Source organism: Zonotrichia albicollis, chromosome 28 (assembly GCF_047830755.1).
Source record: "Zonotrichia albicollis isolate bZonAlb1 chromosome 28, bZonAlb1.hap1, whole genome shotgun sequence".
NCBI lineage: Eukaryota > Metazoa > Chordata > Aves > Passeriformes > Passerellidae > Zonotrichia > Zonotrichia albicollis.
Genome location: NC_133846.1, coordinates 6,616,307 through 6,629,774, shown reverse-complemented (window position 1 = coordinate 6,629,774; position 13,468 = coordinate 6,616,307). Strand labels below are relative to the sequence as shown.

Sequence of the window (13,468 nt, the reverse complement as noted above, 5' to 3'; positions counted from 1 at the left end):
GCCAAATATTACAGAATTTCTCATGGAAGTTCTGTGTTTGGAGGAGTTTGCTCCTTGGGAAGCTGCTCCCCAACCTGGGGGGGCTGAGGCACTGCTCCCCAAAGAGCCAGCCTTCCTTCCTTCCTTCCTTCCTTCCTTCCTTCCTTCCTTCCTTCCTTCCTTCCTTCCTTCCTTCCTTCCGCCACTTCCGCCACTTCCTTCCTTCCTTCCTTCCTTCCTTCCTTCCTTCCTTCCTTCCTTCCTTCCTTCCTTCCTTCCTTCCTTCCTTCCTTCCTTCCTTCCTTCCTTCCTTCCTTCCTTCCTTCCTTCCTTCCTTCCTTCCTTCCTTCCTTCCTTCCGCCACTTCCTTCCTTCCGCCACTTCCTTCCTTCCTTCCGCCACTTCCTTCCTTCCTTCCTTCCTTCCGCCACTTCCGCCACTTCCGCCACTTCCTTCCTTCCGCCACTTCCTTCCGCCACTTCCTTCCGCCACTTCCTTCCTTCCTTCCGCCACTTCCTTCCGCCACTTCCTTCCGCCACTTCCTTCCTCCTCTTTCCTCTCTTTCCTCTCTTTCCCCACTGGCTTTGGTGGCTCTAGATCTTTCCTTCCACCCTGAGGTTCTGCAGAAGAACCAGAGTTTCTGTATTCTTGGTACAACTGAACTTCTGTGAGCACCCAAAACTTTCCAAAAATGAAATCTGTGATCCCCCAAGCATCTGATGCTGGTTTTTTTGTGGTTTTACCCTGAATTGCAGAGCTGTCCTTCACTGAGAGAGAAGAAAGGATGTTCAGGTGCTGACATCCCTCTCCAAGCCCATTTGATTTTGCAATTAATTCCCAGTGGGGGTGGTAATTTCTATTGCACTCTCAGTGATCAGAAATATTTAGCAGATTAACATCATTTAGCTTTCATCCTCCCCAGGGAGATAAGAGAAAGGATTAAAGGGAAGGAGATTCCTGCTAAATGCTGCTGAGAGCGTGCTGCAGAGCCTGGAGATGTGAAACCAAATGAGGGAAAACAAAGGGAAAGTTCAGGAGCCCCTGGCACTGCCTGTGGGATTTACCCTTTATTTACTGCTCCGTCCATCTGCTGCCACACCTGGGATGGAGCAGATGCTGGAATTTGCTAAAATTCATCATCTCTGGCCTAAAACTGCTCAAGGGGTGAAAATGGGCTCTCCTTGGTGCTTGGGCCTCTCTTCTGTCTCCCTTTCCTTTCTGTTTTCCTGGGTGCAGGTCCCTGAGCAGGGATGAGCAGGGATGAGCAGGGATGAGCAGGTCCCTTGGTGCTCAAAGCAGAAAGATTCTCCTGCCAGACAAAAGCGTGTATTTATGTGTGAGTGCTCCCTTCATCGGGGCACTTCCAAGAATTATTATGAATTTCAGCTGGTGGACAAGTTTGGTGCATTTAAAAGCTATCCATCACCCAGAGCAGGTTCAATAGCCATCACTGCAGCTGGCTCTCACAATCCCATTTTTACAGCGTCAAATGACGTGCTCAATAACAAAATTATTTTTATCAGTTTTAATCTGTCACTGCCAGGCAGTTGCTGATTTGCCACATCAGGGAGATCAGCAGCACTGAAGTTCAGTGAGATTTACATTCCTAAATTCGTTATGAGCTCACTCAGTTTTGTCCAAGGCCTCCGCTGACAGGTGAAGAACTTGGGGCAGCCCTTCCCTGTGCCCGTGCTCACAGGGATGCTTGGATGGGGGAAGACACAGGATCTGACTCCGTGGTTCAGAAGGCTTGATTTATTATTTTATCATATATATTACATTAAAACTATACTAAAAGCATAGAAGAAAAGGTTTAATCAGAAGGCTGGCTAAGAATAGAATAGAATAGAATAGAATAGAATAGAATAGAATAGAATAGAATAGAATAGAATAGAATAGAATAGAATAGAATAGAAGGAGCTGCTGCTGGAGCAGAAAAGAACAAATCCCTCATTTGCTTTGTCAGCTCCTGAAATGCTTTCAGGCATTTTACCCCAAATCCTTCCCCTCTGGGTCAAAGAGGGATTGCTCCCATGCTGGCACGCTCAGGATCTTGGCAGAGCAGCCTGAGCCAGGTCCTGGCTGTGTGAGGATCCTCAGCATCTGCTCTGGGACCCACCTGCTGCAGCCTCCTCCTCCCGTGCCATATGGAAACTGCCCTGGCAGCCCCTGCTCAGGGCGTAAATCTCCTTTTCTGCAGCACTGAGAGGGTGGGAATGGGGCTGTTGTCCCTCTGCCCCAAAGGCAGGGCTGGGAGCAGAAACCCTCTCAGTGTGGGATGCTCAGCAGGGCTGCTCCACCCTCAGCAACGCCAGGAGAGCCCTGGCCCTTCCCTGAGCAGCCTCCTGTGGCCTACAAGAGGTGAAACATTTTTATTTGGGAGTTCATTTGAACAATTTTTACCTGGAAGTTTATTTGAACCATTTTCCCTGGGAGTTCACCTGAACTATTCTTAACTGTGAGTCCACCTGAACCATTTTTATTTGGGAATTCACTTGCTCTATCTTTATCTGGAATTTCACCTGCACCATTTTACCTGGGAGTTTACCTGAACCATTTTCCCTGGGAGTTCACCTGAACCAGTTTATTTGGGAGTTCACCTGCACCATTTTTATTTGGGAGTTAACCCGCACCATTCATTCTTACCTGGGAGTTCACGTGCACCACGAGCTGCAGAATTTGGTGCTGGCCAGGAGATCATTCCCTCCAGCCCTGGGACACCAGGGTCAGGCCCTCAGCTCCACAGAAGAAAAGAAACATTTTTATTTGGTCTGTACAGTGAAAATACAACAAAATAGAACAGGGTTCAAGGTGACTGGATGTGCTCAGTGCAGGGCATGAAATAACATCCAAATTAAGTGGAAGGCACAGCTTCTGCTCCTTTAATAGGACAGGCTTTTACTCTGCCATAAATTTCCCTGCTCAGCACATATGGATCTTTATGATCTCTGCTTCCAAACCCAAAGGAGGAGCCGCCCTGCAAGGCCCCATCTGCCCAGTGCTGCTCTGAGTGCCAGGGCTGGAATTCCTCCATCCCAGCGCTCCCACCGGGCCTGCAGGGAGCTGGAGCAGGGCCCTGTGCCCTTCTCCTCGGCCACGGAGCAGAAATGGCAGGAAAGCAGAGCTGCAGGTGTGGCTGGGGAGCAGGGAGCTGCCACACTGGGGTGGGCGTGAGGAAAGATCTCAGTTGGGCATGCAGGGTGGGGTGGGGTGGGGATGTTCTTCACTCAGGGTCACCAATTGTGGGGGTGTCTGAGGGTCCCAGGGGGAGGGAAGAGATAAGAATCTTGGCTCCATGTTGTAGAAGGCTGATTTATTATTTTGTTATATATGTTATATTAAAAAAAATATTTTCCTTTAATAGAATATATATAACAAAATAATAAATCAAAATAAAATAATATAGTTTTAATATATGTGATAAATTATAACTATACTAAAAGAATAGAAGAAAGGATTTCATCCGAAGGTGGAAAAGGAAAAGGAAAAGGAAAAGGAAAAGGAAAAGGAAAAGGAAAAGGAAAAGGAAAAAGGAATGTTCACAAAAGCTCATGACTCTCAGAGAGTCCGACCCAGCTGACTGTGATTGGCCATTAATTAGAAACAACCAACATGGACCAATCACAGATGTACCTGTTGCATCCCACAGCAGCAGATAATCATTGTTTTTCTTTTCCTCTGAAGCTTCTCTGAAGGAGAAAAAGTCCCAATGAAATGATTTTTCATAAAACACGTCAGTGCCAGGGTGGTTCCTGGGCTGGGCTGGCTTTGGAGGCTGAGAGTGATGATGGAAAAAGACAACCACAACAAGGGAACTGCAACTGGAGCTTGCTTCTTGATTGGAAGTGTTTAGAAGGTGCTGCTGGAACATGAGAACCAATTAACTCAAGAAGAAATCATGTTCTTCACCTCCTTCCATGTTTCCTGGCATCCTGGCAGCTTTAACATCTGGGTGTCCTCAAGACATTTGATGCATTTCATTCATCATACATGACATTTGCATAATGCCAGCACCATACTTTATGCAGATGCACCCTTGAACGTTTCACAGGCTCTGATTGCTATTTAAACTCCCCACAAACAAACCCCACGGGGCCTTGCCCACTTCTGAATGTGGCAAAATGCAAGGTCCAAAGTGACTCATTCCTTGCACTGGCACACTCCAAGCTCCCTTCACGTCCCAAGTAAACACAGCGCCTTTCATTTTTATTTTCTTTCTGCAGCCATTAAAATTCTATTAGCTGTTTGTGAATATTATTTCATGCCATCTGCATTTGCTCCTCAGCCATGCTAGCGACAGCTGCAATCATTTGTATGCATTTTCTGTGGGTTATGGAGGAGCAGAACCTTCCTCCCTGCCTGCTCCAGGAGCCAACTGCAGGCATGGCTTGTTTGCAAATCCGAATCCCCACGGTGTTCTTTTATTTATTAGGACAACAGAAGGGAAAAGGGAGGATGAGACAAAGGGAAGTGTTTGATGTTATGTGACAAACAGCAGCGTTGCTCCTTTTCACTTATTTATTTGGCCCCCAGCCACGGTTTGGGGTGGGAATGGAAGTGGACAGAGGAGCAGACACTCTTTATTCTGTCATTTTCTCACTTGTGGAAGGCTGAGAGCCTCTATTGTGTAAAATATGTATTTTTAATTAACCACCATTTACATACTGCAGAGCTGCTGAACAGGAACTCGAACAACAAGATGTGATCCCGTGTCAGCAGCTGCTGCAGAGCCACCCCAGCTCCCGTTAGCTGAGCAGGCAGCCCATAATTCCCAGCCAAATTAAACATCTCAGCATTACAGAGCAGCAAGCTGGGCTAACAACAGGTCAGCAGGCAGGGCAGGGTGACTGGGCACCCAAATGTTCCTTTTTATGATGTTTATTTCCATGAGTGCCCTGGGGATGTTCAGCCCTGTGCAGGTGGAATCCATGCAGAATTCCAGCCCTGTGAGCTCTGCTTTGGGACCTTCCCTGGGAAAACAATGCCAGGGGTGTTTTCCTCTGGCCAGGATCTTCATTTCTTGGTGCAGAACTGGAGGATCTTCATTTGATGGTGCAGAACTGCAGGGCCAAACTGTTCCTGCAGTTCGATGCCTGTGCTCGACAAAGTCTCGCCCTCTGCTGTGCTCATACCAAGCTTGGCTTGAAAACACAAGGGTGATAAATGCTTCAATATTTAACCGTGATTTACCTGTGGTGAGGGAAGGAAAAATTATGCAAATGGGGTCTGAATCAGAGCAATGAGCCCCTTCATATTCTCCAGAAAATGTCAAAATATAATGTTTTATGAATGGCTCGCTTTCCTTTGAAAATAAAACACTTCTCCTTTCCCATGTCTGAGATTAATAAATTACAGAGGGATGGTGGCTGGGTTAATGCAGTGCCCAAATGGCAGGGATTCATAAAGAGTGAGATTTGTACTCAGGAGAATTCCCTGTGTGCTCCAGAGCCCAGTCCTCACCTCACCCCTGCTCACCCAGCGCCAAGGGCAGCGCTAATGGAAGCACAGAAAATAAAACTGCACAGATCCAGCTTTGAATGGCATCACAAACAATCCAGGAGAGGCTCTGAGAGGTCCCAGGAATGAAAGTCCTGCTCATCTGTGAGTAGATAAAAACAATCTTTGCAGAGGTGAAGGAGCAGAGCCACGCAGAATTCCCACTCCTCTCTTCTGCAGCGTTTGTTCCGGGCCCCCACAGCCCTCAGAGAGGCTCCGACATCTGAGGAAAACAAATTTCAGTGAATAATCCCGACTGAGTCATCAGTTTGAAGCCCCGGTTCCTATTAGCACTTCTGCAGAGAGCTTTGATGGGGTTGTGGCTGCTGGCACCAGGAGCTGGTGGTGCACGTGATGATTCAGAGCTTCTCCCTCCCACAGGCTGAGTCCTGCTCCCTCAGAGCTGCAGGAATTGGTGTGCGAGGGCCAGGAAAAGGGAGAGGAACCCCAGGGAAATCAGGGTGGGGTCTGGAATTCTGGATTTTGGTGGGGTCTGGAATTCTGGATTTTAGTGGGATCTGGAATTCTGGATTTCTAGTGGAATATAGAATTCTGGATTTTGATGGGGTCTGGAATTCTGGATTTTGGTGGGGTGTGGAATTCTGAATTTTTGGTGGGATCTGGGATTCTGGATTTTGGTGAGGTCTGGAATTCTAGATTTCTGATGGAATATAGAATTCTGGATTTTGGTGGGCTCTGGAATTCTGGATATTGGTGGGGTGTGGATTTCTAGATTTTGGTGAGGTCTGGAATTCTCCTTCCCAGCACTGCCCTGGAGCTGTTCCCCTGCCAGAGGAGGAGGAGCAGTGAGGGTGAGCAGAAAATGAGAGTTCCCTGAAGATGCTGCAGAGAAATGAAGGTCTAACGATCCCAAATTTACTCTTGGTCCCTCTGGCAGCCCAGCCTTTATGGCAGAGTATTTTTAATTAGATTTTGAGCCTCCTCTTTGGAAGACCACAGGCTCCAGATGGCAGGTGAGCTCATCCCTCACCGACTGAGGGACTTTGGCCTCTTTTCCTTCTCCTCAGCTCCCCCTGTTCCAATGCAAGCAGGGTGAAACAGCAAGGCACGAGGAAGGGATTAACGAGGAGTGGGAAACATCGAGCAGCAGAAATGGGCTCTGAGCTCTCCCAAAGGGATTGGGAAGAGGGTGCTTCCCCAGCAGGGAATCTGAGATGAAATCCCACAGCAAGCCTCTCAGAACAGGTGAATTTCTCCTTGGAGATGAAATTCTACTGCAAATTCCTCAGAACAGGTGAAATTCTCCTTAGAGATGAAAACTCACCACAAATTCCCCAGAATAGGTGAAATTCTCCTTTGGGGTGAAATGCCACAGCAAATTCCCCAAAACAGGTGAAATTCTCATCAGAGATGAAATCCCACCACAAACCCCTCAGAACAGGTGAATTTCTCCTTGGAGATGAAATCCCCCTACAAACTCCCCAGAACAGGTGAATTTGGAGATGAAATCCCCCCACAAATTCCCCAGAACAGGTGAATTCCTCCCCAGAACAGGTGAATTTCTCCCCAGAACAGGTGAATTTCACCCCAGAAAAGGTGAATTTCTCCCCAGAACAGGTGAATTTCACCCCAGAACAGGTGAATTTCTCCCCAGAACAGGTGAATTCCTCCTTGCCCTTCCCTTACTTTTGTTGGGTTACAGAAAGCCCCAGCCCAGGGCAGTCCCAGGCCCCCTCCAGAGGGAAGCCTGAGCTCATTGAAGGTGCCAATGGCAGCAGAGCAGGAGCTCCCCCCTGCCCCAGCTCTGACACTCGCTGCCATTTGCATGGTAAAATTCTGCTGAATTCAGATGGAGCTTCTCAGCACGGATTATTTGACACCCGGGCTGTATGTTAGGGAATAAATTATTTTGTTCTGTTCCGAACTGATCACAGCCATGAATTCTGATTTGCTGACACCGAGTCCCAAACAAAAGCACAGAACCTTGTCTAATAGTGCTATGAAAAGGGATAGTCAGGAAATATTAACAAGTTTCATATGGTAATTTATGTAAATAGAAACCATAACTCAGTTGAAAAGATTCAGTTGGATGTATAGAAGGAGTCTGAAAGCCAAGGTTCCCATGATAAAACATAAATTGAGACTTAGTCTTTACAACCCAACTGTTGTGCTTTCTGCTACAGAACAAAGAAGGGGAAAGCAGAAGCTCTGCTTTAATTAAAAAGTGAAACATTTCCCAGTTTGGAGTTGAGGATCTGCAGTGGGGCACTTTTCCAGGGTTGGGAACGGAGCTTTTCCAATGGCATCTCTGCAGGGAAAACACTGCAGCACCCACGGCCCTGGGCAGGGACACGGCCCTGGGGACACAGGGACACCTCCCCAGGGTCCAGCCTGGCCTTGGGCACTGCAGGGATGCAGGGGCTGCTCTGGGCACCTGTGCCAGGGAGGGATTTCTTACTGATGTCCAATAAAGCTGCTCTCTTCTAGTTTAACCATTCCCCTTCTCCTTGCCCCTGTGGGAAGTGCCTCTGCAGAATTCTCGTGGCCCCTTTGGGCTCTGGGGTTCCTTTGGGCTCTGAGGTCCCCTCTGGGTTCCCCTTTGGGCTCTGGGGTCTCCTCAGAGCTCTGGGGTCCCCTCTGGTGTCCGCTTTGGGCTCTGGGGTTCCCTCTGGGATCCCCTTTGGGGCTCTGGGGTTCCCTTTGGGGCTCCCTTTGGGCTCTGGGGTCCCCTTTGGGCTCTGGGATACCCTCTGGGCTCTGGGGTCCCCTCTGGGATTTCCTTCAGGCTCTGGGGTCCCATTGGCCTCTGGGATCAGCCCCTCCCACCCCAGCAGACCCCAGGATCCCCACGATCTCCTGATGCAGATGCAAGTGAAGGCCCTGAGCTCTCTTTGCTCCTGGACACCTCCATTAGGGTGATTTCCAACCTTCCCCAAGCCAGCTCGTCCATATCTAGCCCGAGTTTTGCAAAGACCATGTATTTTAATTAAAGACTTTAATTAGTTTGCCCATAATCTGTCAGGGCTCTCATGCTGAGACATAATTAATGTCTTACCTCTACCTTGCAACTTCCACTGTGTGTGTGCCTTCCAAATAAATCTGCTCCAGTGTGTGAGGGGACAGAACAATAACAGCACTTGGCACTTCCTCCTGCAGGAACAACTGAGGGGTGCATTCATCAAGGGGCTTTCTCTGGGGCTGTCCAAAGGGCAGGGAGAGCTCTGTGTGCTCTCAGCACCCTGCAGGATTGAGCCTCCAGCACTCAATCAATATTTATAAATCATGCTCCAGCCTCAAGGCAGCCTGGGATGTTCTGGGGGTGCTGGGCTTTGTTTGGTTTCCAAAAGCAAAATACCAAAGGCTGGACGCTGGGGGATGTTGGAAACCAAAGTCTCCACACTCAAAATTCAACAACAAGTTCTCCTGAACAGCTCACTTTCCATTTTGGCACTGAAATGAGAGTTTGCATTGTCAGGAGATCCCGTGGCTGGGCAGCTGATGAGTCTCAGCTCCCTCCTGTGGGTTTATTTTTCTTCTCCCTTCAAAGGGACCATTTCAGAGAGAATTACTTTGTCAGGGAGCAGGGTACCAGCACCCCCAGCCCAGCTAGGCCTGTGCTCCTGATCTAGGCTGGTTCTGTCCTTGTCCCTGTCCCCATCCCTCTCCTCATCCCTGTCCCCATCCCCATTCCTCTCCCTGTCCCCATCCTTGTCCTCATCTCTGTCCCTGTCCCTACCTTATCCCTGTCCCCATCCCATTCCCCATCCATTCCCATCCATCCCATCCCCATCCCTGTCCCTGTCTCCATCCCCATCCCATCTCCATTCCCTTCCATTGCCATCCATCCCATCCCATCCCATCCCATCCCATCCCATCCCATCCCATCCCACCCCATCCCACCCCATCCCACCCCATCCCACCCCATCCCATCCCATCCCATCCCATCCCATCCCATCCCATCCCATCCCATCCCATCCCATCCCATCCCATCCCATCCCATCCCCATCCCTGCATTTTGCTGAGCACTCTCCCCTCTCCCATCTGTCTCCCTTAAGTGGCACAGGCACTTCATGATGGAGACATCACTTTTATTGCTCCGATTCTGGAGCTGGTTTTCCCCTGAGTTATTTGCTCAGCCCCTCCCGAGCAGGAGAGCTGGGCTGGAGCAGAGGCAGCGTTCTCAAACCGGGCTCTGCAAGGAAGAGCAAACAATTTCCCCAGCATCACTCAGGAACTCTGCTGCGATTTTCTCGCCTTTGTTCCAGCTCGTGTTAAACATGTTTGTGTCAGGCAAACAACCCACATTAGATGGAATTTCACACCACTCAAAGCATCGGTGTCTGCAGCCTTAATGTGCATTATGTTCAAACACGCGACGTAATCCATCACAAACCCCTGCAGACCTCGCTCCCCTCCCTTGATCTGCTCCCGGCTCCCTCCCCGCGCGCTCGCAGCCAACCTTCTGTCGGTGCCTTTCCTCGTTTATTTGGAAACAGCAGAGCAGATTCTCAGTCAGTGTTCACTGTCACAGCTCCTCTGGCTGCCTGCCCGTGGGTTTATCCCAGCGCCGGGGCTGGATCTGCCAGGATTGTCCCGGGGCTTCATCCCAGCACCAAACCCCTCTCATCACCCCTGCACGCCCAGCAGGGCCTGCCCTCCCCGGGCTCACCTGCACAAAATCCATTTTTGGCCAGGAGGAGAATATTTGGAAATGAGGGTTGCAAAAGGAGGGAGGCTCTGGAGGAGCCTGACCTGCTGCTCTGTGGGGTTGGCAGCTCTGAAAGGATCAAAATGGACCGGAAAGGGGAAAAAAGCTTTGGGTTTATGTGCAGGAGTTAATGCAAACAGAGCCAAAACCAACAAAGCCAAACCCACTCCAGCAGAGAGGAAAATCTGTGTTTGGGGTGAGGAGCAGGGACTCCTCTGAAAAGGACACTGCAATAAGCACCGGGGACACTTTAGATTATAGCATATATTGAATTTGATTATGTAAGCTATGGAGTATTAATTTAAAGAGTAACACTCTGCTGAAAAGCACACTGGTCCTCACTGAGAAGCCTTTCCTTGCAAACAGAATTTTGAACCATTTTTGAGTCTATCTGGCTTTTCTGATAGAAATAGCAGGAAATATTGTGGCATGTCTAATTTTGTTTTTCACTGGAGACTTAATTTTTCCCTTCAAACTCATTTTTTTTAGCACAGCCTCCCCATTTCAGTTCATTTTTTCGCAGTGCACATCTTCATCTCTCATCACTCAGCGCTCACCATTTAGCGTATCAACACGGCAATTTCTGCAAATCAGAAAGCAAAGCCATTAACATTTGAAGTGGAAATGTTGAGTTTCTGATCATTAAACAGCTCGGAAATGTAGGAAAAAATAACCTCCCTCTCCTTTAGTCCAAAGCTCCCCAATAAATCCCTCAGGTGAAGGGGCCTGGATGAGTTTGGTGCTTGTCCCACAGGGGTGACAGTGACCATCCTTCAGATTTGGCTTTCCCCATTGATCCCAGGAGCCAGGGGAAGATGGCACAGCTTTCTCTGACCCCTTTGTGTTGGGAAGAGGGTGGGGATGGGCACAGCCCCGAGGCTGCCAGAGCTCCAGGAGCGTTCCAAGCTCAAAAAAACTTCAGTTACGTGTTTTAATGTGTGTGATTTGGGAAAATATGGTCCATTCCATCTGCTTTGCATTAATTTGAATGACTGATTAAAAATACAGGTTGAGATATTACAGCCACTAATAATTTCTCCACATGGCTGGCTTTTAACGGACGGAGGGAAAATTGGGAATAAGGTTTTTATCAATTTCCACAGGCAGGCTTTGCCATAATCCTTTTATTTCATCGAGAAATGTGTTTGTTTGTAGACATTTTATTTGTTTAACGATTTCCCTCTTTTTCTTAATCTTTTCAGCAATTATTTCACATTCTATAAATGTTTAAACTATTTTAATTCTTCATAAGAATTATTCTATTTCACTTTGTCCTTTTCTCCAGCTCCTTTCCAAGCCCCTCAGCCTGGTGTCCTGCTGACCATCCCTGGTATTGCCCAGACTACTCAGGTGCCATTCAAGCTCAAAATTAGGAATAATTTTCTCTGGTTTCCCCCAGTGCATTGTTTGTTCTTCACCTGCTTTTATGGGCTCATTTGGCCCTTGACTTCTTGGCTTTGCAGTCAGAATTTAACACTTTTTTGTGTTTTGTAATTTCTCACCAGCTCGTCCTGCAGCACAATTTTTAACTTCCTTCAGGTTCTGCATCTGAGAAAATAAGCAGAATATTGAGTAGGGAAAGAGATGTTTCATTAACACCAGCACTGACATCACAAATATATCTTCTAATTGCTCCTCTAAAGGTGGGATCAATAGCTGGGCTGAGATGTCTCTGAAAAATTCCTCGTGCCATTTTTATTGGAGATGAATGTCGCTGAGAATTGGAGAGCCACTGTTTGCATGAGTGATTTGCCCAATTTGCTGCCTATTACTCATAAATCTGGGAAGGGAAAAAAAGAAGTTATGTTGAGCTTCTCTCTTACAAAAACACGGGCAGTGGATCAGGGAGAGGAGGCAAATGGAACAGATGAGAGCCAATAGGGCTGGCTGGGCTTCTGCTGATTTCCTCCTTGGATATTCCAAGGATTCCTTGGATATTCCTCCCTTGGATATACACTTGAATTGGGAGAGGTTTTGGATGGGAATCAGGAGGGGTTTGGGATGGGAATCAGGAGATGTTTGGGATGGGAATCAGGAGAGGTTTGGGATGGGAATCAGGAGAGGTTTGGGATGGGAATCAGGAGATGTTTGGGATGGGAATCAGGAATTGGTTCCAGAGGCAGTGCGGAGCAGGCTCAGAGCTGCTGACCCAGCTCCATCACAGCTGACCTCTCTCTGTGGAGCCCCCGCTGCCAATTGTTCAGTTTGGTTGTTTGTGTTGCCTGAAACCACTCATTTCAGCACTTGCATAAATACAGTTCCTGCTGCAGAGACCTTGGGGCTCTCATCCCTGGCTGGTGATTGCTGCTAAATGTCATCGTGGCTGCTTTGTGCACAGGCTGCAGAACGTGCTGCTCCAGCCTCCACAGGCAAGGTCAGGCTGGCAGCACAAGGGAAATGTGTTTATTCACTGTTCAACAAAACCAGGGCTCCAGTGGGTGCGAGAATGACAGAGCCAGGGGATGGAGGCACAGAGCTGTCAGCGTTTCCCGGGTTTGGGGCAGAAATTCCCCAGTTTGGGTTTTTGTGGTGAATCCTCTGGGAGGGTCTGTGCTTCCCTCCTGCTGCTGTGACTCGGGACATGCCCTGGTGAAGCTGCAGCTCCTTCGGCAGAGCTCTGGTGCTGCTCTGAGCCTCCACACCAGCTCTGCTGAGGGCAGGATGCATTTACAGAGTGCCTGATGCCACCAAGAACCAAACCAGTGGTGCTGGGTTTGTATTTCCAGTCCTGCACACCCAGGGCAGGCTGTCCCTGCGCAATTCTGTCCCTCTGATGTTTCCCCCAGCCAAAGACAGTTCAGAGCTCTGCTTTTCCTTTTAAATTGAATTCCCTGCACTGACACTGGGCTTTGCACAGCTCTGAACCAGCTCCTCAGTCCCTCCCCATTCTCAGCTGTGATTAAAAGCATGTGTCCCCTAATTAGGCTAACGAGGGTTGTTAATTGGCTCAGTATGTGCTCATCAGTGGCACCATTCAGGGTCCTGCACAATTCGGGGCGGGAGGAGGGCAGGGGAGCTGGGACAGGGCTGGCACTGAGCTAAAATGGGCATTTCTGGGGCGCTGGTGACCTTTCCTGGAGCTGCCTTGCCAAAACTTGGGTTGGATCCCCAGGGGAGGTGAAAGAGTTAAAGATTGCATCCCCATTGTCCCAGCTTCACTGGATTTTAGAGAAAAAGGAGCCAGGAGCAGCAGCACCCAGCTGCCTTTTGCACTGGGAAAGGTTAAGCTTTGTTCTATCATCACTTGTGCTGCAGCAGACTCAAAGATTTCTGAGCAGATCAAACCCCTGTGATGGGAACAGCTCTGCTCTCACCTGGCTCTGA

The 13,468-nt window shown here is 48.7% G+C and overlaps 1 long non-coding RNA gene across 1 annotated transcript; it reads right to left on the bottom strand.

Moving 5' to 3' along the window:
• Positions 1-3,350: 3,350 nt before the first annotated feature.
• LOC141725269 (uncharacterized) lies at positions 3,351-10,700 on the bottom strand. The gene is made up of 3 exons (XR_012577141.1): positions 10,106-10,700; positions 9,896-10,015; positions 3,351-5,698 (listed from the first exon to the last, which is right to left on the bottom strand). It is a non-coding gene; the product is annotated as an uncharacterized LOC141725269 (long non-coding RNA).
• Between the last annotated feature and the right edge of the window lie 2,768 nt (positions 10,701-13,468).